The sequence below is a fragment of the Genypterus blacodes genome, unplaced genomic scaffold (genome assembly GCF_046128005.1).
Source record: "Genypterus blacodes isolate CSIRO-AG114 ecotype Tasmania unplaced genomic scaffold, CSIRO-AGI_Gbla_v1 ptg000048l_1, whole genome shotgun sequence".
NCBI lineage: Eukaryota > Metazoa > Chordata > Actinopteri > Ophidiiformes > Ophidiidae > Genypterus > Genypterus blacodes.
The window spans coordinates 1,789,338-1,814,739 of NW_027466861.1; the positions used below are offsets into that span (position 1 = coordinate 1,789,338).

Below are 25,402 nucleotides of genomic sequence, written 5' to 3' on the forward strand. Positions count from 1 at the left end.
GCAGCTGTGCACCCGTGGGGCCACGTACAAGCTGTGAGGCAGCAAAGCCCTACGTCCCGCAGGAGCACTGTTCTTTAGTGTCACGCCGGCTCTGTGCCAGGTATTAGGACGGCTGTGAGAGCCACCAGAGAGCGGGACAGGTCAGAGCAGACTACGAGGACATCTGGGACACGTCACACACTCTGGAGACAGGAATGTCAAGCAGAGGCAACAGATAAAATGAATCATTAAGTTGTTAAACATGTTTGCATTTAACGTGTTTGATGTAACAGGAGATATGTAGTACCCAAAGGCTTTACAAAGACAACAGGGTTTCCAAAAAAAACAAGGGAAAACAGCTGAACTAAAATGGTAAGTGAATATCGCCGTTGTCCTTCAAGCACCAAGGATGACACCTGAAGAAGACATGAGCTCATCGTCTTGGATTCTGAGGAATGAAGACATGATGAAATCTAATTATGTCAAAAATGTGTTCATACACCCTCTTACTCGTTACCCGTTGCACGGTCAAACCACTCTAACACACACACTCTCACACACACACTCTCACACACACACTCTCACTCTCACTCACACACACACACACACACTCTCTCTCTCTCTCTCTCTCTCTCTCTCTCTCTCTCTCTCTCTCTCTCTCTCTCTCTCTCTCTCTCTCTCTCTCTCTCTCTCTCTCTCTCTCTCTCTCTCTCTCTCTCTCTCTCTCTCTCTCTCTCTCTCTCTCTCTCTCTCTCTCTCCATATCCAGGGGTTTCTTAGTTTTGTGGCTTTTACTCAAAAACCCCTGAACTATAAAAATTCCATTGTTTGTTTACAGAAGCACACACAGTAATAATGGAGTGAATTTGCTTGGAAGTACACACTGTTCTACAGGTCATCCAATAAAATGCAGGGTGAGATGTAAACTTGGCAACATCATCACAAAGACTTTCCCCAAAGAAAAGGAAAAATCGTCTCCAGCCAAAAGTAATTCACCTGAACTCATATTTGGATCATTTGTGGTGATTAAATAAAATGTGTTTGATTGTAGACAGGAGACAAATTGGCTGTGCTGTTCCCTGATTTGCTTGTGATCCAGCACGACTCTGTGGATGTGTTTGCTAAGCATGGAAGAAGGAAATGAGACAGAGACGTCCCGGCTTCTGCCAGGAGCGCTGCGTTGTGTTTCAGTAATCAGACCAAAGAGGAGGAAGCAAAAAGTGGCTAAATGACATGTTTCAAATCTGCAGCCAGGCCAAGAGAAAATCGCAATATAATGGCCTCACTGTTACTGAAGGAACGGAAGCATCACAGCTCAGACTGGCTAACACACATCGTGCATTTTCTATGAGAACTGCTTATTTTCATACCACAATACTACTGTGTTGTCTCATGTCTACACGGTGAGACTGAGCAGGTCAAGTGACAAAAGACAACTAGCCACAGTGTAGAGGAAGCTACTGTGAAATGGTAGCGTTTCAAGCTACAAGCTACTCAGGATGGAGGTGAAACAGTGTGGCATTGTGGTGAATGAGTTGGTATAGGCTGTATTTCTCATAAGATGGAGTGGGGTGACCTGGAAGATTGATGGATGCTGGGATATGTTCACAGGAATCACTCTACTCTGTCCGTGGTTGTGTGAACTTGAATAATGTTCTGCAACAGTGCTCATCTTTTATTCCTCATATGAGCAGTCTCGCTTTTGCCAAGCTACTCAGCTACTGACAGGCTACTGAAAAAAGTATTATGTCCAGAACCCAGTGGAATGAGAGGGTCAAATCCAGCCCTACGTCTCAGTATGGGCCAGGATGGAAGGTAAATGTTGCAGAGAGCAGCAGTGGAGTGTGGGAGGTGAGCTGGAGAGAGCAAGGAGACATAAATCTGTCCAAGTCTGGAGAAGGACAGGAGAAACGTGCCTCTTAGATAGAGGGGTTAATTCAATATTTCCTCCCTCAAAAGTGATGATACACATGGAGAGGAGGATGACCCTCTCCCTCTCCCTCTCTCTCTCTCTGTCCTTCTCTCTAAATCTTTCTCTGCCTGACATTATTTCTCCCTGTGGTCCAACCATCTGTCCTGTCAGCACCCGTCCGCCGGCTTGACACAACCGGCGACCAGGTTGAATCCCTGTTTTGGTCCCTCCCCTCTTTGTGATTGATATCATCAGCGCTTCTCGTTATATTAAAACCAGATCTCCTCGTTCCTTGCACTCTTATCTCGGCGGTGCAGTCATCAGGAGGTGATCATACACGTGCAATGGAATGTTTCAGTTGCTAAGAGACAACTTGTAATGACGGAGATCAAAGGCGGCGGCTCCACACATCCAGTCAGTCTTAGACAGTTTGAAGCTCTAGATTGGGGTTGTTTCTGAGTTCTTGTGACAGCAGCAGGGATTCTGATCAAGTAAAATTTCAGGTGATGATTCTGTGATGGTTCATTCACAGTTCTCTCTTGCTGTGTTATGTAAAATCCGAAAACGACCCAAATCACAAATCAATTTGCTGTGCTGGTAATGTCAAGTCTTGGCCTTTCCAAATGAAATCCATCTGCTTTGTGGCAAATGTTGACACACGCAGGCATGATCATTTTAAGGAGTTAAGGAGCAAGTTTTGCTCATTCAACTGACAATGACACTGGAAAAATATGAAATTCTTGAGTAATTTCATTTTGAACAGCCAATTCTACTTCTGCATTTGTCAATGTCACTATGGATCGAGCTTTAGCTTCAGTTCCCAGCCCAAGAAATGTGAATTCTGGGAAAACAAAGGGATATTTTGGGACTTTATTCCAAAGCCAAGGAAGGATGAAGGATCAATGCCAACCACAAATCCATCACTGCGAGGCCATTCAAGAACGACCTTTGCTATTGCTGGTAATGAGAAACAATGTTATCTAAATCTTAAAATGATTATGTATATTGCCTCTGTTGACTTATTGATGGATTTTGTAACATTTTTTACAATTATCCAAAGTAAAAAATAGAAGAAGAACAAAAAGATGTAAGCTATAGACAACCATTCAGAGTGGTTGTACTGTGTTCACACTAGATGACAGCAGAGAGTAAGTTCGGTACAGCCAGCTGACCAACCAAAATACTCACTGGTCAGCAGGATCTGGATGCAGTTGTCAGTGAGTCATCTTCAGATAGGATCGATATATATCCAGGCACAGCCGAGTGCCTAGCAGGGCTACAAACTACCATCATGTAGCTGAGATGGAGCAAATTTAGTAAAGTAAAAACTGTTTTAATGTCTCTACAATAGCTAACTGACCTCAGTTTACTGTCAATAAGAAAGAGAAGTGAAGAAGTGTTTAATGCGGTCTACATTAAGATATTGCAAATGGCAACTATTAATTTATATGAGGTGGAATGACTTAAATATCTTGAATTCTTTTCATGCCAAATGAAAGGCACAACTTGTCCCAGACAAAAACCTTGTGTGGGACAAGTTGTCCCACAAAAGCATGTTACCTCATATTGAATGACACAAAAAATGCAGACAAGGGAATAGCTGCACACTTGTAACTCCTGTACAAATCAAAATCAGGAGAACTTTTATGTGTAATGGGCTGTAAAACTGTCTGTTCTACACCTAAAATTCCCAAAATTTGAAAGGAGGGGAAAAAAAAGAAAGAGCATTTAATGAAAACAAACATTTAGATAATTATGTAGTGTTGAACGAACCCTATTTTCATGTTCACCTGCTCCATGGAATTCCTGCGGTGCTGCCAAGAGCCAATAAAACCCGCATTCCCCCTTTGTGAGGCTAGACGCCATAATAAACTCCTTATTATGTTTTATGCTTTAACAAATGGTCGAAATTAAGTGAAAAGAAAGAGACACTGAGGAACAATTTGTGTGCTTTTGCAGAGGTGGATCTGTGCTCTGTCCTTTCATCAGATCATATCGCTCTAACCAGCATGACAGACACACTTATGATAAGACGCAGAGGAGAACATCAGTCCATGTGCATCTAATGGTTCATTAAAGGTTGATTCCTTAGCATCAGATATGTGTGTATCTGCGACCTGGCAGCCAGGAGAAGGGGACATTCTTGAGAGTCTGGAGTTCGTTTAGATTGATGGGCCCTCGCTTAGATAATCACCAGGCCCAAAGAGGCTGAAGCAGCTTCTTTGTCTCCACTTGGCAGCTGGTGAGGACGGGAGGATTGGTGGGAGGAATATGAGAGTTAGAGAGGAATAAAACTTACACCACAGACATGAGAATGAGACACATCCTTGGACAGTAGTGGAGCAGAGGGGGAGGACGGAGGGGATCTGTGAGGCAGCGAAGGCCAGGCTCCTTAAACAGAACTTATCCAAAGCAAATAAATCAAAACAGACGCAGAGACTAGGGACACAAGATGCACGTGTTCCCAGAGAGCCGCGGTGGATTCAAAGACAGTTTGGACCTTTCACATACTGTATCTGGGAGACATCAGTGTACTACATCTATAAGGCTTTTCTCCTGCATCTTACAAAGAATTAGAAAGAAGTAGAGGTCATTCACTTATGGTCCTAACAAGCTCATTGTCCACTAGAAATCTTACAAGCGAAAAGGATGAAACAGCAAAACATTACAAATAATAACAGAGAGAGCCAGAGGTGTATCGTTCTGAAATCGGAATCAGTCCTCCCACTGAACTAAACCTCTCCAAGGGTGGGAATCTCTGCGGTGTTTTCACTCCAAACAAACCTGAACGAACCAACACCACCAACGTAAGGAATGACAGGGATGAAAAGAGCGGCGGATCACAGGGAGAAGTGGGTGTTGAGTGGCTCTTTCGCTAAGTTTGTTTGCATGTTGTCAGTAGGCAAATAAGTGGCTCGAGCGGCTGCGAGCCAAGTGCGGTTTGGAATATTTTGGGTCGTATAGCTGGAATGGTGAGTCAGATGAGGTTGAGTATGTGATCTTTAGCAGAGCTCACCCTGGCCGGGAAGAGGCCTCCGATCCGTTTACAAGCGTGTGAGTGAGATCATAAGTGAGGAAATTTGTAATTTCCTGGGGGAGGCACCTTTATTAATGAGCGGTCAGTTTTTATGTCCCTGGTTAGTGTCTGCTTTTCTATTCTATTCTGTTCATCCCCTTTTATCTTCCATTCCAATCCCAATGCTTGGTGTCCTGCTGTCTGCAAAACGGAGGTGCCCCCCCCCCATACTCTCTGTCCCACTGACTCGAATGTTGTACTCCTTGGACAAGTCATTGGTCAATCACAAGGCTCAATCACACTCCCTTTCACACCTACGGGTCCAGCAGCATCCAGAGGATACGCACACAGACACATGCACACAATGTGGAGGCATGTTGGTGAGCACAGTCCTATCTCACAGCAAGAAGGTCCTGGGTTCTATTCTCTTCTACTTTACAAGCATAAAAAATGGCCTGGGTGCAGACCTACATGCCAGTCAGTTCTAACAGTGTGCCATTCTAACTGTCAGAGCTGAAGATATCATCTGTGTTTTGATTAAGGGACTTGCACAGCTTCCACTGAGCCAAACAAAGTCAGGACTGACTTCCAGCAACTGACACAGCAGCTTAATGGCAAGAAGAAGAGAGACGGCAGAGAGAGACAGAGCGAGCGAGGGAGAGTGAGAGAGAGAGAAAGCTGCTCGTGTTCCTGGGATGACACAGAGCAGGCCACCGCGGGAAACCTCAGCTCCTTCATTCACTGTGGTCTGAGAACATAAGAAACACCACACTGTTTGATGTGCAGACTTGAATACGTCTCTCAGCTTCAGATAAAAAAAAAAAAAAAACACCGCTTTGGAAACCATATTCCCAATTATTCCCCCATTACTGCCCTCCCCAGCCCCCCTTCCTTCCATTCCTCCCACATTTCAGATTCTGTCTTTGATATCAGAGTGGGATGAAGATTAAAGTCTGGGTGAGGGGAAGAGCTGTGTGGTATGGGGCAGCCAGGCACTTTGCCACAGCTTAGATGGAGCTTGATCCACAGAGTTATTCGCCCTCTTTCTGCCCACTGTTAGTTCTGTTCTAGTGACCGAAGATGGCTGTGAAATAAAGGAGGGCCTTTGTTTCCCCTCGCCACACTGACATGTTCATCTTAGAACACCACTTGACAGCACGACATCACAGCTTCCCACTCCGGCTGCAGTCAACGCGTATACACTAGAACGAAACCTGCAGCAATTCACACCCTCTGATGGACCCCCCCCTGAATGTCTCTGGAAGGATTTAAGGGTCTCACTGAGAAGAACGTGACTCTGTTGCACTATAAAAAAGTCTTGGTTTATCTTCCCTTTGAACCGACAGCCTGATCTCCATCTTCCCTTTAAATACTATATCAACTAGCATCTGCCCTCTAGCAAATCAAAACACACCGCCTCGTCACTTCCAACTGAGCACACCGGGACCCCCTGTGACCCAGGAAATAGGACCAATTAAGAAGCAATTGGAAAGATCAAAGGGTCAAATCTCATGTCAGTCACTTTAAGGGATCCTGTTACCGTTGCCGATTTATGACTGGATGACGAGCTTTGAGGGTGTTAGTGTATTTCTATGAGACTGCAGGTTAATCTTTAGTTCCAGTACTACTTCTTAATTCAGAGCTTAACTTTGTGCTGAAATCGGTGAAGGCATTGCTCAAAGAAAATCACATGATGTTCTTTTCCAAAAAAACATAACATCTCACAAAACCTTATATAACCATTTTTCACAAGTATGAAAAATGTCAAAATTGGGTTGTATTGATGTTTGGAGAATTTGAAGTAATTTTTTATTTTGGGGGGAATTTTTGGGATATCTTCAACAGGCGGAACATGTCACATCACTGGTTTGAGCTAAATTAAATTTGATTGCTTGAATATTCCTCAAATCAAGTAGACTGACACAGGAAAATTTGCTCTTTTGGCAGATATACATAAGAAAAAGCCCTAATAGAATAAACGACTTGGATATTTTGCACAGTTGAAGACCAAATCCCCCAAATCTCGTTCTTTGAGTGAAAAAGGTCCTGGGAACGTCATCGTCTCTGCGATAACTGCTGCCATCGCTGACTTCAAAGGATGAAGGAGAGAGGGAGAGTTTGCATCAGTGGAAACCCTCAACCAATCCCCTAATGGTAGTCAGGCCTATTTCCATACCACATTCTGGCTTTAAATCCTAAATGACCTCATATAACCTGAGCAAGCACTTCAACTACTGTGAAGTCAAACACTTTCTACAAATATTTGGAATAATGAGGACTTCAACTCGCAGCAATGAGAAAAAACAACATATTTCCTATTTCTAGTCTGAAGTTGCACAACTGTGTGTTTCCCTACGTGGGATTCTGCAGCACGCGGCCCTAGTGTATCGATGAGGAACAGGGACAAAAGGGGTGAGGTTCAGGTTGGAATCTGCTGGAGCAATTATCTTGTTCCTCGAACCTGCAATTTAATGGAAATCCTAGGCCTCAGCCAAACTACACGCCTGACTTTAGGTATGAACCTCCTAGCCGATCCCCACCCCCTTCCCTCCTTCCACACAATATTTTCATAGGCACTATGACTTCAGTGGGTCACTATTAGTTCCACAGGTGTGGACACACAAACTCCATTAAAACCCCACAGGGACGTTGCACTGCTGTAATGTCCTTTTCTTTATATATTTCCTCTCCACCTGTATCTTCATAATGTATATTGCATAACTTCATCTATTTAGTATTCGTCTGTTCTGCCATATCCTTGACCCTGTGATCAATCACCAGATAACCAAGATGTAGCAACACTATTGTTACACACTTGGGTTATTCTGTGTATGAACAAGTGCAAGTGTGTGTTTACAGCCACAGTAGCTTGAAATATGTTACCAGTCTTCTCTACTGCTGTTGTTTTAAGCCCCCGGAGGTCTTGCTGCATCAATCCCACTGAACCTGGCATGGGACACAAACTGCAACCAGATGGAGGCTTTCTGCCATTGTTTTAAATTGAGCAATACCACGCTAGCGGGCCACTTGGTGGGGACGCTGGGGTGAGTTATGAGCATCACCATCCAGTCTGAAATCTTTCCTTTTTCAGTACTTGTATGTCTAGAGTTTCTGTCTTGTTCTGTTTCTTTAGCTCCCATTTCCCCGCGTGCCTCAAACACACATACAGTATCTCGCTTCGCTCTAACCCCAACAATAGGCTGGCAACCGCATTCGGCCAACCTAAGTGTGATTGAAGGATGTGGACCAGAGCGATGATGGTCTGTCAAGAGGCTGAAGACCGTTCACGGCGTGAAATCGACCCCAAAATGACTTAAAGTCCTGCGCATGTAAATTGCCCACAAACTTCTCTCTTTCCTTTCAAATCACTCATCTACTGCTGAGAAAGCAAAACCCCAGGGCCCTGTCTGATGCCTCTCTCCAGTGCAACTCCGTATGGTTTGGAAGCAGACTTGTTTACTTAGGTCTGCAGAGGTAGGGGTGAAAACTTCAAACACATTGAAGGTTTTTATCGCAAAGAAACACAAGGCCGAGGCAGGAGGCACTGACTGACACCTGAAGAATATGCTTAAGAAACGTTTTGACTGTAGGATCTGGGGAATGAGGGTAGTGAATTTGGTTTTTGTAGGTGAGCGGGGTGGAAGTTCTTGTAATTGGTCAATTCGTATCATGCAACATGTTGTTGTGAATATGTCAAGTCAGTCTACATAACCCTTGTCCTAAACATATTATAACCTTAAAAATGTATTGGAGGTATTCAGCCAATCACAAAATGGTATACTGGGTTCTGCCTCATGAATATTCATCCTCCCCCAACCTCCCGCTCACCTATGAAAAGAAAAGGAGGGTAGAAAGAGCAACAGTCTTCATTTCAGGAGGACAGGACTGGAAAATACAAGAAAGTCTAGAGAGAGACTTCTAAAGCAGTAGGGGGACGTGAACACAGGCTGGGAACACACAGTATGAGGTCAAGAGGGTTGGGTATCTGACATCTCCATCACCCTCATCCATATTTGCACTTACCCCGCTGCGCTAACATTGGCAAGGGCCGCGCGATATGAGAGCGTTGTGTTTAGACGGCTTTTCACAGCCCGTCCATCGAGAACAGTGCAAATAGACATAATGCCGAAATAACAGTCATCGGAATGCAACGGCGCATATGTGGTTGTTGGACTTGGATGGAGATTTAAGGTCGCGAGGCAGACAGATAAACTCCCCATACTTTCCTGCTACATGCTGATGCGGTCCGTCATGTCTTGTGAGGAGTGTGTTGTTTGAGGAGGGCGGCTTTTAAAATAAGTAGTAGGGGTTCGGGTCTGAGTCAAGTAACAGTAGCGTGTAGGTGACGACACACCAGGTGATTTAAAGGTGGTAATTGAAAGGGTATAAGCTCTAGAAAAAGGCAGGAACGCGGTCAAATATTGCCTGAAATCCTTCCTGGCAGAAGGATGCAGAATTTCAGGAGTGAATGCCCTTTCACACCTCCTCATCATCACTAAGTCTATTGCCCAAACCTGAGAATTTCTTTCTATCATACAGAGAAACGAAAGACGTGTGCGAACAAGAGAGAGATTCAAAGTACAGACTTCAAAACAAACATTGTCTGGCAAACTTTTCCTGCAGTTTTCTTTCAGACACCCCTCACCCCTGCCCATGCCAGCACTCTGTCTCCCTTAAAACATATTATAAAGCCTGCGGTTTTGATTGGAATGGCTTAAATCGCTCATAGAACGCTATTTGAATGACGGGTGCTCGCATCTGTCCGGTATGTGACTGTGTGTGTGTGTGTTTGTGCGTGCCTGCTCGCCTGCGTGTACGCGTTAGCACACAAGTGTTTCAGCTCCAGACCCATTTCCATCCACCGTGCCAAATTTCTTTCACCCATGCACCCAGCCCCAGGGCCCCCACCCTCCTCCACCTCCACCCCCACTTCTTGATGTTCAACCACATCTCCCACAGTGGTCACACTCATTTTTGCTTGTGTGCATTCTTTCTTCTTCTGCCTCTGCTCCTTTATCCACACCACGGGGAAAACACATTGCCCCTTCAACACTCACATGGTAACAGCTACTAGTTGCTTATCGCGCAAACACAGATGTGTAAATAAATGTTGTCTAGGCCGATAGTTCTGCATGCAACAGTCACTGGAGACAAAACCCTACCAGCTGTGCTCCACCATGACCAAAATTCCCAAAGCATCTTACGTCAACGGGACAAAGATGGCCTTTGTGCTAAGACACTTTTTGGGAAAACAGCCTGTGATTCCTGGCCAGTTTTCTTTCAATGCAGCTGTACACAGAGTATTGATTTCTCTTCATGTAGATCAGATGCTTTCCTGCTTCCCCTGTCCATTTGTCTGTGTGTTGTCTGCGCCTCTGCATGCGCTACCATCGATTACAGACACACTTGGGTCACCCTCTGTGGGGTGAAAGCTACGCCAGCCGAGACACAAGGAGAGAGGAAGATGCAAGGACATAGGATGAGGTGGCACATGAAGCATGTCAACATTTGTTCCTTCATGGACCATAAAATTTAGAAAAAGGGAGAAAGTTTCAGTTTGTGCATGTGCACCTCTGCATGGAGAACACGGCGTGTATGTGTTTTGCAGACCGTGAACAAGGACACAGGCAGCGATGCTTCCCCTTGTTGTCTCTTGACAATAGACAGACAAAAGCGTCTGGCAGAAGCTTAGAGGGAAACGCCATAATTGTAAAAGGATGCAACAGAAGACAGAATCAAAATGCGGAGGCGTTAACTGAATTCGCAGACTGTGAATGTGCTGTCGTGTCTAGCTGAGTTCAGAATTATATGGACAATTGGACGACTAACGTTCCCCTCCTCCCACCACTGAAAACATGCATTAGGAGCAGAGAAAGTGGGAGTGACAGAAGCAGGAGAAGCGCCACACAGGCTAGATAAACAGATTGATGATGGAGCCTTCTCCTCTGACTTGTTACATTGCCTCTATCATGGAGAAACCTCACATCTCCGCCGTGGTTGTGACGTGTTTTGCTAGCGTTTGCCGCACGGACATCTGCAACAGCGACAACGCTGACATAACAATGCTGTCAGTGTCTCAAACCACAATTCTTATTCTCTTTCCTGTCACGGTTGGTGCCGTGCTACAAACCGAGAAAACCCAAATCCCCTTCAAGATTTGTGCAGTTTGCAAAGCATTCTGGGAAAGGAGGAATGTATGGCTTGAGGGCATGCGCTGTCTGCCTGTGAACTGCTTGAAAGTGTCCATCACATGGTCCATACAGACAGCATAATGTAACAGCTCTATATCCAAATCCTTTACACAAGAGCCACTACCTGTTGCTGAAGTTCACAAACACACTGCTTCAAGGCCACAAGTGGAGGTTTAAACATTCATGGAAAAACCCTCAAATATCATCCAAATGTTGTAGATGGATGGATGAAACTTCACTCAGCTCCGTTATCGACAGCTCAGGTAACGTCACATGATTCATTTTTGTCTGTATGGTCTTAGCAGAACACGATGTCACTGTAAACGCAGCCAAAACAGCAATTTCTCACATTATAGCCCGAGAATTTGGTCGTTGAGTGATTCCAGCAATTTTGAGAAAATAACGATAATTAATTCCCACAGAGCAGTTAGATCGTGGAAAAGCTGCTCTATGTTCACTCCCGATCTAAAATCGAAGGATGAGAAACGCAAGTCTCATTCACTCACATCACTTAATGGAAACAATGACATTTCACAGTTGAACTTTGTCAACTTCTCAGTGGAAATGAGGCGACTGATAACGGACTGATGAAGATCAATAGAATCAACAGATGTCTCAGTTCCTGTGTGTCAGGAACATTCTGATCTGATACAGGATTGTAAAACAGTAGCGTTATGAAGAACTCTGGGATAAAACTATCTAACTATCATCACTCTCCATTGATGGGGAGATGCCTTTGGACAGGCAAAACTCCAGAGGAAACAGGGAAGCGTTCCTGATTAACAGAATTATGCTTGGGTCCTGGGAGAGAGAGAGAGAGAGAGAGAGAGAGAGAGAGACATATCAGCTAGCCTGGTTTTCAGATTCCATGTATATAGCCCACCAGGGAAAGCACTTCAATTCATTAGGGCGCTGTTTAGTGTACTGGGCTGACTGAGAGGGGGTCTACACACATTTCCCACAAGTGTTGCAGGAGTCTGGATTTGACATTGTCTCTCCGTGTGCGAGTGAGTGTCTATTTGTGTGTGTTTCCCTGGCTCGCCTCAGCCGGCTTTCCTCGATGTCCTGTCCTACCCACATCCAGAGAGAGAGCAAGAGAGAGAGAGAGGGGGAGACACCAAACGGACAGATCTATGTTTCTGTCTTGATAGTTTAACCATTTCCACACGACGCCGGCCTGTGTTTGTACGGTCGATTACAAGCATACCAGAAACAAAGAACTAGAACTCCAATCCCAGCCTGCCTGTATCTGCGCAAATGCGCTTGGTGGGTTTCAAACACATTTGGATCTTCATTTAGGAAACAGTCACGGTCTTGTTTCTTAACAGGTGGAAACATCAGCTTATTGGATTTTCTTGAGTTCCTCCCAAACAAAATCAAACTGCATTAAAGAATGAACCCTCCTGCCAACAATTTTGGTGTTCTATCAAAGCAGTGGATCCTGAAGAAGTTGAAAGAACTGGAATGTTAAGTCAGTGTGCACTACGGCGCTACAGCAAGGGAGAGTAGTTTTTCACTTGCAGGTTTAATTTGACCTTTGTCAAAGAATCAACGCCACCTGAAGCAAACTGCGATCACGTTGTGTCTTTGGAACACCTTGAGAATTGAGCAATCCCAAGTAGTCACAAAAGTTGTAACAAAACGAAACAGAAGTTACAAAGGGCTTCTGTTGTTTCCTGAGCTGCGGCTGGAGAAGCTTCACTCCCTGTCTCCGTTTTCTACAATGTGCGTGCTGCAGCCCTGAGGAAGACGAGATCTCTCAGTTCTCCTTCGGATGGACAGCTTTTTGCAGCGTAACCATGGATGAGCCGGTAACTCCATTGTCTCCTCATTGTCTCTCTGCTTCCAACATGAGGTTTGAATCAGCATGCTGTCATGTGTCAGGGCTGCAGCATTCAGGACACATCCTCTCACTGCAGCCATCTGCCAGACATGTCCGCATCCTCTTCCTCTCTCTCCACCTCCTCGTTATCCCCTCACTTTTCCTTCCGGCTTGTGAAAGATACATGCCTGTGATGGAGGACTGGGTGTTTGCCTACACGGGTGAGAAATGACCCTGTCACGGCGCAACTTACAGGATGTAAAGCCGGCACCGTTAGACATAAATGGACCATTTAAATCTTCAAAAACTAAACTTTGCCGTTGAGAGTTTAGCTGATTACACGGGTAGAGGGGTATTATTGTGCTCATTGCTCAACTTGAGGAATGGGCCTGGTGTTCCCGACAGGGTAAACAAACACTGCAGTAGTAAAGAGGTTGTGGCAAGCTAAAGCAGAGTAATTCATGGAGGAATGATCCTGTGTCTGGGAGCAAACACACGGCCTCTGCATGTTTCTGTTGACACTGGTTCAAATCCTCGGCCAGATCAAAGACGCCACATGGTTTCTACAAACTCAGTTCTCCCCAGACCCAGATTATTTTCTCTTTTCGCCTTTTTTCTACCGTCAAATTTTGCCCCGTACTTTCACCTCTCTTTGCCTCTTTCCAGTAATTATGGCTCGCCTTCCACCCTCTCCTGTCTCTGTGTCCATCCTGTCGTACCTTACATCCATTCTTTCTTTCCAAACGGATTCATTGCCAGCCCTCTTCCCTACCTAACCATTCCCGATGTTTCCCATATCCCTATCGCACTTTCACCACATGTCAGGAAGAGCTGGGTTTATGTGTTTTTTTGCCCAGCTTTGGGAGACGTCCAGCTTAGGGCGGGTTGTTGGTTCAGACCGGGGCCCACTGTTAGGAAATGACCACTTCTCTGGTTCAAATTAGCATGCAGGCAACACAACAGGGCTTTTTTTTTTGCTGGCGGCTTGTTGAGGAAAGAGCAGGAGAGTGGGAAGAGAGAGTGTGTAGCCATCTGCAAACCACATGAAAGATGGTGGTAATTGATTCAAAGCCCTCCCTAATTAAGTATTATGTTTGTTGGCCAAAGAACATCCTCCCTGAAGTGGTTGTACTTCTGTAGCGTACAATGTCCAAACAATCACAAAGCAGAGGCATGGTTACTGTCTGGGAGAAGAGGTTTGATTTCCATCTTTGTATTAGGAAATCAATCATAGAACAGTCAGGATTTGACAAAGGTCCTGTACGTCTTTGAACTTCTCCTCCTTTGAGTGAGAACGTTCACTTCCATTCAGCTCGGCTCCATCTAGGAACTATGATCTTACTGCCAATAGCAGCGTCAGCATCTTTCTAAACGTGTGCTTTTACTGTTGCTCTTGTAGATGGAAACGGATGACAGCGTTGGGACAAATCATATCGATGTGCAAAGTTTTGTGTACGTACGGTTTGTCTCCATTTCTTGCTGGATTTATTTGCTTCCATTCTTGCGAGATTAAGTTTACATTTGCAGCAAAATGGAGCTAAAGCGCTCATTAAGCACGGGATTTCCCTGCCTCTTTTTAGGAACACACGATGTCTAAAAAGAAGCACCCTCGCAAATGTCTCTGAATGAATGCCGTCTACATTTGCTTGAAGTGCAGATGAGGAAGCCTTTGCTCTACGGCATCACAATAGTTAGCTTGATATTCATCCATAATGTCTAGGCGGGACGACCCTTCCTATACGCTGGTATTTAAAAAAGATTCTTCTTGAAGTAGTAAGGAAAGCTGCCAAACTGTGTAATTCCAAACATCATGACATACAGTATATACATACAATGTTTTGTAGGGATAAACAGAAACAGGAGACGCACGTTGAGCCCACATACACGCAAAGCAGAAGAGGAAAAGAAAGCAAAGCTCACACCACATAAAGCTCAAATGAGCTGGAATAAGCACAAAGTCGCTTTTTCATTTTATCGTTTCACTATTTTGTTGCTGATTACAGGAAATGATTAGGACAAAAGCCTTGAAGGACTGTTTGTGTTGCACGCTGCCTAATGCCTCTTATGAAACACATGTTGCTCAATGGGCTCAAAGTCTGCACAGAGAGGATTAAGTTGCTAAGCCAAGACCGTTCAAACATAACATAACGTCTGGGAACACGCGTCGGGCAAATGAATTTCCTGCGTGGTGCTATTACGGCGTATCGTAATGACTCAAGAAGAAGTTTGTGTGAGCCATAAATATCTATCAGGTGGGATGAACCACGGGAGACCAATAGTGGAAGTGTGGGGTGGTCTTACATGCATCGCTATGAGGAACACCGCGAGCCAAGTTAAATAATCAGGCAGAAACTGGCACAGTGTGGCCGTGGTGAAAAGCTGGAGGAGAAGGACTCGGCTGCTCGTGAAAGACTACAAAGAGCCTCATACAAATACTGCCAATTTAAAGTATTTTCATTTCAACTCATGTCCAACAGCATTTACGTTACCATAAGAAGACAAATACACTTATTTTACAGTGTCTGACAGGTGACGTGTAAGAGGAGCTCAGTTCTTTCTCCTCACTCCGTTGGGCTGATGTGCCTTTTGCACAGCAGCTCAAATGTGCTAGAACACCTCCCTGTTTTGGGGCAGCTGTTTTCCTGGTAACCAATTTCCATTATCCACTAACCAGGGGAACTTTTGCTAAGCACAAGATGTATAATTGTCGTAAACTGTCATTTTCTATGGTATACTGCAAGTTAAAGAGTGTATATTATCCTTTCTTTCCATTATATTTATAGGATATTATATGAGGGAGATTAAAGTCAAAATAACTGCTTCCAAACTGCCCTCCAGCTTCATTTTCACCCAATCTTTAGCTCCCATAGCATAGTTTACTTTGACATGCATCACACCTGTTTAGACACACCAATGAAGTCATGCCAAAGATCACGCCTGGCCTATAAGAAAACGAGGGAGGCCCAAAAGAGACAGATGGCCCGTTTTCACTCAGTGTGCACTGTGTGTCAACAGGAAGGGAGCTAAGAGGTGGAAATTAAATTTTGACTCAGATTCCATCAGTAGGGGACGCTGCAGAGGCATTTTTCACAAAGCGCTCAATTCCTGTCAGGATGTAATGGAAATTTCGACAAAAATGCGTTTATAATTGTGAAACACTGTAGCTTTAAAAGCCATTCAGATGGCTTCAAAACAGACCCCTCACTGAAAATATTAACATGATCCCCTTAAAATTTATGAAGTAATTGGAAAACGTACATTTGTTGACGGGATAGAAAGTTACTGGAGCCCTGGAAAGTCTGCCTGATCGCATAATAAGTGTGTTACACAGTAAGCATCCATTTCCTACTCTAACAAATCTGGCTCTTTGAGACGAAAAGCTTTTTATTATTCTGCTCCAAGGGGACCGTAACACTACAATAGCCCCAGTCTCTTTTCTTATTTGAACACCTACGCACACGTCTACATCAAGGTCAGACTGAACAAAAACAGTCTGGAGCTTTTCAAAAGGTCTCAAAAGGGCTTTTTCCAACTCTCACTCAATGGTGAATCATCGGCAGGAGATATATCCATCCTGCATCCGCGGTAAAATAATAAAAACAAACAGTTGGCTCGGGTTGTATGTCTGTAATGAGATGAAAAGAAGGATAATGTGAGTTTTATTTTGAGGAGTTGACCCCCGTTAGAGTTGGCCCGCCGTCCTGCTCCTTTTGGAAGCCCCCGACATATTCTCTGCCAGACGTGAAGCGAGGGGCAGCGGACGAGAGGTAGAAGAGTCAAACAAGAAACTGCCCCCCCCCAAGCCAAATAAACGTCCCCGCATGTACACATAAGCACATGTGCTCATTAGTGGGGCGTCCTGGATATACAAACACATGCTAATTCACTCAGCGCCTCACTCCAGCCTGTCACTCTGCTTCACCGCAGCTTGTGTCGCCCGTTAACAAAACACACGACCAAACTGATCGAAAACTCTCATCTGGCTTCAGTCACCGTCACGGATTCCAGCGCGCCGTACGTTTACCTGCAGATTAGAACTTTGTTTACAATGCAATTAAGCCAATAAATTGATTCTTTCAATCGTTAAGTTGATTCCTTCAGGTATACATTGTTGAGCATTTCAGCAGCATGATAGTCAACTAACAAGTTTCAAAATAATGTAGCTTTCGCTGTATATCAATTTGTTACCCTCTAGAAGTTTAGCAAAAGCTACACAGCTACTTGAGGAGGAGACAGGGACCAGCGCTGTTGCAGGAGTAGCTTAGGTGAAGCCTAACTACTTAAAATCGTGAATCGGTTGTAGCTGGAGAAGGCACGGTGGCAAAGTAGCTTCATCAACACTAGGAGTTACGAGTCACGTATACTAGGATAACGTTGGTTTCGTTGACCCTATCGCAGTAGAGACAAGTAAGGGGAGTAGTGAACACACGTAAACATTGTGAGTGGGATGGGTGAGGGAGCAGATTGTCACACAAACTCGGGGGAAGACACTGGGAAACTCTCTCGGCGTGAGCACGCTTCCTTAGATCCAAAGTTAAACCAAGGAAAACAACCTCAGTGGAAGAGTACAAGACGTCACATCCCATTAAGTGGGAACAGCACCGAGCTGGACCGTCACTGAGGCCTTCATTCCTGTTTGTTCCTCTTGGATTCTCTTTGAAAACACAAGCTGCCTTCCCCAAAAAATTCCAACACACTCTTGGAAAATATAGATTTGTATCCAGGAAGAATTGCTCAATACGTGTTTTGTCCGTGGCTCAGCGCTGTGCCTTGTTCAGGCCTCACTGACTGAAAGCAATGTCTAGTGTTGGACAACACGAGACATTTACCACAGGAGTTTTAGCTTGAGCCCAGTGGAGAGGGGCTGGATTCAGAGGGATTTGGTTCGCAGTCGAAACCAGTAGAAACCATGGAAAGGGGAGATAGAGGGAAAGGAGCGGGGAGGACTGGATCAAAGTCAAGACGAAAGGCAAAACAGGAGGAACGTGATAAAAGGGGGAAAGTTGAACTGATGACACTCCTTCACCCTGCTAGAGTGTGTGAGATAAGTCCTCAGTGATAGATGAGGAGGGATGAACGCTGAGACCGAGCCACTGCTGACAGAGTCGACGGGAGGCGGAGGAAAAATAACAACAGGCGCCTGCCAAGCCTCCCCACTGCTCATTCTCCCTCTCTCTGTGTCCCCCATTCCTGCCAGCCCAGTGGAAAAACTCCCTCCGGTCCAGACGCAGTTATGAGAGAACGAAAGAGCGAGTCAGAGAGAGAGAGAGAGAGCAAAAGAGGGAGATAAACACAGAAATAGGGAGACAAACAAATGAAGCAGGGAGTGAAACAGACACAGAGAACGCAGACGAATACACACACGGCGTAGTTGAAGCTGACAGAATTACAGCGCAAATAGAAGAGAATCACGCTGTTTGCTATTCCTCTTCGCCTCCTCCTCTCCTCTGGCCTCTTCCTCTCTCGTAAACACGCCGTCTTTCAATAGGAGGTCTTGATTAGCGATGCGCTGCTCTGGAGGCCCGTATACGACCGCACAGATTCACTGTCTGCACCGCCGCTGCCTGACTTCCACATATATCTGCCGCGTTTCCCACCAACACGGCTATTATCAGGGGACATAAAGACAAGGTTAGACAACGCAGAAGGCGCGAGGCAAAAGACACATCTGCACGCTGGAATGTGACTTCCTCTATTTCCTCTCGTACTTTTAGCTGAATAACAGAACCCGGCCCATTAATCTAGAGTGGGACAGTCCAGGCTATGATTAAGACCACTATGTGTACGTATGTCTATATGTATGTGTATGTATGAGCCTTTATGTGCAGCAGTGTGTGTTTGCATCCATGTATGCACGTACACTTAGTGGGAAAGATCCATTGTAAGTTGGGAGTTCCCGTTGAGGGAAATTCGTGTGTGTGTTCAAGGGGAAGTAAAGGAATAGGTGGGCGTTTGCTTTTCCTGGGCACTAAGTGGCGTCCTGGTAGCATTTGCTTTTCCTTAAGAATGAGTGGCATTCTCCTTCATTTCCTGCAAGCACGCAGTGAGAGTAACAGAAGCACATGTGCTCACACACACTCGCTCACTCACTGTAGCATCCTTGAAGAAGACGGCAGACAATACAAGACAGGGACCAAGACATCTGGGGCTACATTTACGGGAAAATATTGCTGTAATGTGCCAGAAACTTTACAGAAAGATGCAACCAAACCTTCCATCAGCCTTGGGATGATGATGAGCAGAGGAAGCAGAGAATAAGAAATAAAAAGTGATGAAGCTGGAAGGCAGCAGCTGCTAGTACAGCTCATAAACACAAGACACCACGTGGTTGCTTGTTACTCTGCCCCCATGTGGTCAGAAAGTGTAAACTAGTGTTCAAGTCATTTTAGATCTTTCTCCTTCCCTTCCTCCCCCGCAAAATATGCTTTTAAATCCCAAGTGAGCATGTGTCCACCCTCTCCTCTCCTATCCTCTTCCTCTCCGATGAAGAATCGGAAACACACAGAGGCATCAGCAGAGCATCTGACGGAAAGCGGGACATTTATAATGTCTTACATCTGAGCATCCAAGACGTGTGTGTGTGTGTGTGTGTGTGTGTGTGTGTGTGTGTTAGGGGGGGGGGGGCTTCTTTGGCCTTGACATAAGAACAGGAGTTATCCTCTGAGAAAAATAAATAGATGAGCTGACACAGTTTGGAAACTCCAAACCCCAACACATTGTAGCCTATAAAGTAGCTTCATCGGGGCGTGAGAGGCTCAGAGCTTTAAGTACTTGCTGGCCACTTGGCACAGAGAAGCGTACAGTATGTTAAAGCCATTTTGGTGTGTGTACGAGGTATGTGTGTGCCGCTGTGCACCCGGCGTGACTGTTGTTTGGGCATGGTTGGTCATGCGCTGCACTTTATATCAAAGGCCAGCGGGTCGAGTAGCTGGAGCCTGTCAATTGTGGTTAAATGGCGTTCCGCAAACGCACACCCACACACGTGCAGTGCTCAAAACCGCAGGAACCACCACTCACCCAGTAACCGCCACTCCATCTGAGAACACAGAACCTCTTGCTCTGGCAGGGGGTCGCCATGGTTACGGCAAAATGGTGCCATCACGGATGTGCCAGGAATGGAAACGTAATTTTGTGCGTTGCCAGGAAAAAAAAAGTCGGTGATGCTGGGACATGAATCTGCTGACCTACAGGTACTTTGAAGTGCTACAACGAAGTCTGCTGACATTGTGTCTTTTGTATGCCGAAGCGTATAACTTTCTTGCTTGAAACAACAGACAAATAGAAGTAATGCACGCCACGATGCAATGTAAACGCGTCTGGATTCCAAAATAAAGTTGTCTCACAATGTCACACCTTGTAAAGTTAATTTGTCCTGACAACGCCCTGCAGGGAGATCTCTGTGTCAGTCTCTCAGCTATTTGGAGTTATGGGGCGAAACAAGCAGCGAAGTGAAAGAAAGCACCTGGAAGTTACCACAGGACAGCAAATCTGTGAAAAAGTCAAGTCATTTCAGGCTAAAATGTCAGATTATTGTCTAACTCAATTTATAACTCCATGTAGAGGAGCTTTGGGAGGCTTTGGATCCATAAGAGTCCATCTCAGTGATCCAATTGGACATGATTGAAAATGAGTCAAAAAGCTATAAGAAGAATCCCTGCGCAGGAAGTACAGTATATGAGAAGGTGTGGGCCTCATGAGTGAAAACGACTTTGAACAGTGAACCAGACCGAGCATGTGCTGTGAAACAGACCCAAAGTAGAGTGTGCTTTACTGCCAGAGAGAGAGAGAGAGGAGGAGACAAGGAGAGAGAGAGAGACAGAGAGAGGGAGAGAGAGAGACAGAGAGAGGTGGGGGAGAGAGGGAGAGACAGGTGGGGAGAGAGAGTGAGAGTGATAGGAAGAGAGAGGGAGGGAGAGAGAGAGAGAGTTCACGCTTCAGTGTGTATTGGTTCACTCACTGCAGGAAGATTGTGTAACACCGTTCGATATTCACATACATTCAGCAGTCGCACACCTCTCAGCACACGTGCAGCTGCATGTGCACCATCGCGCAGGAAGGGAACACGCATACACATACGCACCTGTATACACACACACACACGCACTCACAGACAGAGAGAATCACACACACACACACACACACAGAGAATCACACACACACACAGGTACACATCCAGTCAACCTTTTTCAGTGAAATAGAAGGATGCTGCCAAATGTTTTTGGATATCAGAGCTCCAGCTCACCGTCTTTTCCAGACTCTCCTCTCTCTCTCGCTCTCTCTCTCACTCTCTCTCTCACTCCATCCCTCTCTATTCCTCCCCTCTCTCTCTCCTTACCTCCCTCCCTCCTTCCTTTGCTGTGAAAGGCTGCTGCTGGTGCGCTGAACCACATGTGATAGAAAAATGCCTCCCCTCAGCAAAGCATGCACTCTGGGAAGTATCCTCTGTCTTTTTTGGTCATGTTTGCTGAACCTCTTCCTTTTCAGTTTCGCCCCTGCAAATCTAATTTACTAATCTCCCTCTTTCTCCGTCCGTTTGTCACATTGAATACCTGAAGGCTCGGAGTCATGAATATTTCTCCCCTCTCTGTTTTCGATGGAGGGATGTCGTTACAACGGAATGCAGCCCTGCTTGCCAGAGGCGTCACAGTGGATGGACAGAGTGAAGCAACAGGGGGGATGAGGAGAGGAGAGGAGAGGAGAGGAGAGGAAGGAGAGGAGAGGAGAGGAGAGGAGAGGAGAGGAGAGGAGAGGAGAGGAGAGGAGAGGAGAGGAGAGAAGAAGGGAGATCTAATCCTTCCTTCACTTTGCTGTGAGAGAACATATGATATGAGCAGGTTTTTGGCTTGTTGTCTTGCTATGCAGATGACACCAGTTTCATAGGTCCGACCCTGCTGTACATGTGCACTGCCCACACACATGCATACACACACCCTAATACAATACAAATACAAACCGAGCATAAACATCAGCAGTATGGACGCAGGAACAAACAGCTCATTCCTCCAATTACTTTACTGTACTCACCTCACAAATCACATAAGAATGACTGTCAAACCAAACCCATGAGCAAGGCATCACCTGGTAAAGCAAAGACGGAGAGAAATCCCTAACATCTTTACTGAGAGCATGCCTTTGTTTTCTGTATGAAGTCATGCCAGATCGAATGTAATCATTCAACAGGTGTCCCACTATAGTTTCAATATTACAATGATTGAACAAACCAATGTGACAAACAACTACAGGTAATTTTACAGACATTCTCCTCTGTAGAAGCTTAACACTGAGCAGAATTACACACAGGTCCCATGACTGAGATATTGCAGCGTCTGTTTTTTATTTTTTTTATTTTTCCTTTCCTGTTCTCTCTTTCTGTTGCCTTTGGCTCCGGCTGCTTTCACCGCAGCCACATGTGAATAAGTTAAAGGCGCAGGATGACAGGACGCATGGATGCATGGATGCAAGCGGAGAGAGAGAGCAACCCCAGGCAGGTAGAGCTTACCTTTCTCTCCTCAGAGCGTAGAGGGGCAGGGGGTGGACTGGGTCAGAGCGCCGTTAGGTGCGAGCTTCAGGTGGGTTTCTCTTCTACCTCCCTCCTTCCTTCAGCCACGCGTGTCTCCCATGGGATGCAATGGCATCAGATATTCAGTGAACATGCAGCCAAAAACTGGAGTGCAGCTCTCTCAGCCAAAGACCTGAGACCTTGAACTGGTCCAGCGCTGCTCAGGAAAACAACCAACAACAAAATTTATGGTTGGAGAAAAATAAGACAATTTTAACTTCAGATGGAGCAAATTGTCTGTTTAACTTTGCTTGTAATTCTGAATCCGGAAAAACAAAAACAAAAAAAGTACCCGTGTGCTCTTTGGCAGAGATGATAAGTGAGAGAGAGGAGAAGAAAAAATCCTCCCTGTGCCGTCTTCGAGCTGTCCAGACGCAGATCTGAGGAGAACCTTCCAAATCTCTCTCTGCTCTCGCTCTCCAGGCTGGAAAGTAGGAGGGAAGGAGCGAGGGAGCAGGACAGAGAGGAAGGGAGAGTGAGTAACAGTAAAGTGAGACTCAGTCAGCCAGGCAGGCAGAGAGGCAGGCAGTGCACATTGAACTACAGGCTGTGGGTCCAAGCAGGCGTGCGCTCCCTCTCTCCCAGGACTTATAACCAGGAGCCGCGCACCTCGCTGCTCCAATCTCCCTGGCTTACTCGTCGTTCCCTCTCCCACTGGCTTATTTTGGGAAAGACAGACAGGATTGTTCGCCGGGTTCACCCCCTTCGCACAAAAAGCAAGTGTCTGTGGCTGGCCGCGCCGACGGAGGAGGGGAGCGAGCAGGACGGGGTGGGGTGGGGTGGGGTGATGAGGAGGAGGGAAGGGGCCAGTGGAGTTTGGAGGCATCTCCTACTTCCGTCCTCCAACTACTATCATCCATCCATCTCCAAGAAACACTTTTCACACACACCGCTGTAATCGTGTGTGTTTACAGCTCAAGGAAAACACCATGACAACCTGTTAGACGTTGACCTACGACCCCACTAAGTTGATTCCTGCCACAAAATCTCTTTCAGACTTTAGCTACATTTATACGCACAGCAATGTCCAGACATTATCCCAGCTGTGACCATTAGACAGACCAAGATATGATCATTTAAACTCATTTTGACTTTAATCAGACTAAGCTATGTTGACTCAAAGAGGTTGTACAGGTCGGACTACTTTGGCTGTAAATAGACACATAAATGCATAAATCGCTCCATTACTTACAATCAGAGTTTCACAGCAATTTGTGTGGATTTCTAACGACGTCCAGCTAAAAACATTCCTCTCTGCAGTTGCACAACTCCTGCATGTTAGGTTACTTTTAGCTAGCTAGTGAGGTAGCTAGCAGTTAGCACAAGCTGTAGTAGCACGTAAGACGCAAAAGACCCTAAAAAAGGACCTTAGAAGAGAAGAAGAATAGATACAGATAACACGATAAATCCAAAGAATGCAGGTAGAGCGACTTGCTACTTTGAGTAAAGTGTTAACAAATGAGTGATATTATCTGGAAAATTTATAGATATCTGTTTTCGCAAATTAACTCTTCAAATGGATAACTTGTGAACGTAGCTCAAGCTAACATTTGGGTTCGGTACAGTGTCTCAGACGGCCCACTGTGTTCATGTAAACGTGGCTAATGACACCTAATAACCTCTTTGCATGACGTAATACCACAGGGTAAGTTTAGTTGTAACAGAGCAGCACTGTGTTGTCACGTTAAAACCAACTGTTGATAAAACTCTCTGGGGTTTAATCATGTAAGTGTGGGAGTAAACGACCTGAGCTCACATCTCGCCACGACAGCAACTCCATTCAGCATTAACAGCAGTGTTAGCAGTGTCACATAGATGTAATCTCGCCAATCGCTTGACGGGAAAACACATAAATTCTCATCAGCGCGGGCAATTGCAATTCATACAGCGGATGTTCGCTAACTGCCTGGACCCGAACTACGGCGGCTGCTTATCGTTCTGCAGGTAATTTGCAATGGTCGGCTAACAGCGCCGTGCTTACAGGCTTAGCATTCAGCATCTCGTTGGCAGCGCATTCTAGCTGGCCCAGTGCTACGCTGGTGGACCTTGAAGAAAAGTCAGCTCGGCGCTGGTGATTGGATGAGCCAGAGGGAAGCTGGCCTAGCCTTTTCCTTAAAGACCCTGCTGGGACGAAGCCCTTGGCTGAGTTGGAGATCAGATAGAGGCTTCGACTCCAAGTGAACATTGGTAGGAAATGTAAAGCATGAAGCAAAAGCTCAGTGTTCTTTATTCACCGTCAACCTCTGCCATTTGGGATTGGCTTATTAAACGCTTTTTCGTAAGCCAAGTCATGTCAACATTGTCCATTGATACATTACAGTAATCACTGTGTAAATTCCAGCTAGTTGTCGAAAGCTGGCGGTCGCGATCTACAGTTCATTTCTTGCTCATGAAGAGCAATAAACGTCCCAAAACTGCGTAATCCACCAAGCATGAACCCAAGCCGGACACGACTCTGCATTTCTTCACATGAGACCTCAGCTTCGTCTCAATCAGGACACATTTGGGAAAGGGTCATTATAGCAAATGGGAGCAGCCGTGCCAAAATATATAATGCAGACAGAGTTTTATGGGGTTCTTTTGATCTAAACTGGCAAAAATTCTGCCATAATCGAGATATCGGAGCGATTAAACATGCAATGGAAGGATGAAGACATGAGACTGATTTCATTTCTTCCTATATACAAACGGGCCTATTTAGCATTCCGAAAGGTCATCTATGGGCCAATCGCAGTCCACAGAAAAGCATTTTGTTCAGAACTGGAGCTGTGCAAAATGAATAATCTGAAAACTAACTGTCAAGCGTCACGTCTGTGAATGGGCCATGGTGCAACTCCACGGCCACTGAATAGCGCTCAGAACATGGAAAGGGTGGAGTGACCAGATGCCCAACAATGATGTCATCAATAGCAGCCCTGTGTGGT

The 25,402-nt window shown here is 45.5% G+C and overlaps 1 protein-coding gene across 3 annotated transcripts in view; it reads right to left on the minus strand.

The window, feature by feature from the left end:
• Positions 1-23,204, minus strand: part of col8a2 (collagen, type VIII, alpha 2) — a 42,041-nt gene extending 18,837 nt beyond the window's left edge. The window contains exons 1-2 of one of the 3 annotated variants that reach the window (XM_076150069.1): positions 22,771-23,204; positions 22,419-22,635 (exon numbers count right to left, since the gene is read on the minus strand). The gene's annotated coding sequence lies outside the window, so the exon portion shown is untranslated. Of the gene's footprint in view, positions 1-21,254; positions 21,322-22,418 lie in introns of those variants that run through there. The other 2 variants (XM_076150068.1, XM_076150070.1) reach the window with 2 other exon arrangements.
• Between the last annotated feature and the right edge of the window lie 2,198 nt (positions 23,205-25,402).